Source organism: Electrophorus electricus, chromosome 7 (assembly GCF_013358815.1).
Source record: "Electrophorus electricus isolate fEleEle1 chromosome 7, fEleEle1.pri, whole genome shotgun sequence".
Lineage (NCBI taxonomy): Eukaryota > Metazoa > Chordata > Actinopteri > Gymnotiformes > Gymnotidae > Electrophorus > Electrophorus electricus.
This window is the reverse complement of record NC_049541.1, coordinates 2,181,351-2,183,850: the sequence shown is the minus strand read 5'-3', so window position 1 is coordinate 2,183,850 and position 2,500 is coordinate 2,181,351. Positions and strand designations below refer to the sequence as shown.

The following is a 2,500-nucleotide window of genomic DNA, read 5'->3' as shown; positions in this document are numbered from 1 at the left end:
CTGGTCATTTATAGCAGGGGACATTGGGACTCCTGGGATTGGAGAGCTCAATGTTTTAATAAAAACTATTAAAAACATCAGAATATTTTGTGGCTGTGGGTGCCTGGGCCTAAATTAATGTCTCAGCATAAACTCTTTTTTGGGTGTATTCTCAAAATATTTATACTCCTTTCTATTCTTTGAAAAATGTATTTAATAAAAATTTTAAAAAAGGATTTGCTAGTTCCTGAATTTAACTGGACAATGGTGAACGTGAAGCAGGCAGAGAGAGAGTAGAGAAGTAGAGAGATCACTAAAATTACTGACACCATCAGACTAACACAGACAACTACTGAGCTGTCAGGAACATGCTGATGTCACATGATGAAGGTTTGATAGTGTGGCTGTATATTACATTAAGTGAATATTTCTTATGTTTTAAACATTTAGATTTTATATGCAATTAATTTTTGGTTACCTATGCAGAAACTCTTGGCATGAGTGCTAATGGTGCTAATTTGCTTAATTAGGGTGATGAGCTATTTTTGGTATTTTGGGTTTTTCTGTTTGTTTATTTACTTAAACAAACTTAATGAGAAGTCTGCATGTTTAGATTTTTGTTGGACTGTCTATGTTTTTTTAGTTGATGTTAAAAAACATGGCAAAATCAGTTATGAAAGATCAGAGACCTGGAAGAATATAAGTGTTTAAAATGCGACCTTGTGAACATTCCATCGTGTTAAAAATCACCTGTTTTTGTCCTTCAAGTCCGTTGGCCTTTGAGCAGTCATGTAGACTACCAATGTTCACAATGCTGTGATTAATATCTTTCTATTATAACCTTACATCATCTGATCTTTAGTCTCTGATCCCTTTGATCTGATCTAGTCCCTTTCTAAGTCTACATAAGGAACGTTTCCCTCTGACGCGACTAATCCACGCTGTCCAAAACAGATGACTACTACAACTACAATGACATCATCTCTAAATTTCTTGATGCACATGCTCCGTTGATAACCTGACATGTCCCCTCCTCTCGTGGAGGGCCAGATGTGACAGGGATATGGACACAGCTCACCTGAACCCGCTCACAACTCCAGTAACTCCATAACTTCACTCCCATATGTAGTCACTATGGATATTACATATTGGCACTTATATATATTGTATATGGGTGTCCTGTACATGTTTTGTATATTGTATATGGGTGTCCTGTACATGTTCTGTACATTGTATATGGGTGTCCTGTACATGTTCTGTATATTGTATATGGGTGTCCTGTACATGTTCTGTACATTGTATATGGGTGTCCTGTACATGTTCTGTATATTGTATATGGGTGTCCTGTACATGTTCTGTACATTGTATATGGGTGTCCTGTACATGTTCTGTATATTGTATATGGCTGTCCTGTACATGTTCTGTACATTGTATATGGGTGTCCTGTACATGTTCTGTATATTGTATATGGGTGTCCTGTACATGTTCTGTACATTGTATATGGGTGTCCTGTACATGTTTTGTATATTGTATATGGGTGTCCTGTACATGTTCTGTACATTGTATATGGGTGTCCTGTACATGTTCTGTATATTGTATATGGCTGTCCTGTACATGTTCTGTACATTGTATTATGGGTGTCCTGTACATGTTTTGTATATTGTATATGGGTGTCCTGTACATGTTCTGTACATTGTATATGGGTGTCCTGTACATGTTCTGTATATTGTATATGGCTGTCCTGTACATGTTCTGTACATTGTATTATGGGTGTCCTGTACATGTTCTGTATATTGTTTATTGTATGTGTATTGCCTGTATTACCTGAGAGGTAAACACAGCCAGAACCAAGTTCCTTGTGTATGTTAGCATACTTGGCCAATAAACCCAGTTCTGGTTCTGATTCTTTAACAACTGAAATGGAAATTTCAAAAGACATTCACAGCAACTTGTGACATGTCATATGTTGTTTGTATAATGATATTGTTTTGATATGTGAATGATATGTGAAAAGAGGCAGTTGTGTCTCAGTGGTGAAGGTACTAGGCTTGTAGTCAGAAGGTTGTTGGTTCAAGCCCCACCACAGCCAAGTTGCTGCTGCTGAGCCCCTAAACAAGACCCTTAACGCTCAGGTTATACTCAGTTACAATTGTAAGTCTCTTCAGATAGAACCATCAGCTAAATGTAAGGTGATAGACTTTATGTCCCATTATAAACGAACAGGCAAAGGAGGGGACTCACAGACCATGTGGAAGAAGAACCAATCGATGTGGAGAAAAAGATGTGACAGGGATATTAGCTGGAAGAAGATCCAATCAACATGGAAGACCAGATGTAACAGGGATATGAAAACTGCTCACCCCTGAACCTTATTAATCACAACACCTCACCTTTCAGGACACTGCTCACCCCTGAACCTTATAAATCACAACACCTCACCTTTCAGGACACTGCTCACCCCTGAACCTTATAAATCACAACACCTCACCTTTCAGGACACTGCTCACCCCTAAACCTTATA

The 2,500-nt window shown here is 38.1% G+C and overlaps 1 protein-coding gene across 4 annotated transcripts in view; it reads left to right on the top strand.

Moving 5' to 3' along the window:
• The window catches only part of LOC113581930 (polymeric immunoglobulin receptor-like), a 4,646-nt gene extending 4,566 nt beyond the window's left edge, over nucleotides 1–80 (top strand). For all 4 annotated transcript variants that reach the window (XM_035527816.1, XM_035527817.1, XM_035527815.1 and 1 more), the window contains exon 7: nucleotides 1–80. This exon is cut by the window's left edge. The gene's annotated coding sequence lies outside the window, so the exon portion shown is untranslated.
• The last annotated feature ends 2,420 nt before the right edge of the window (nucleotides 81–2,500 follow it).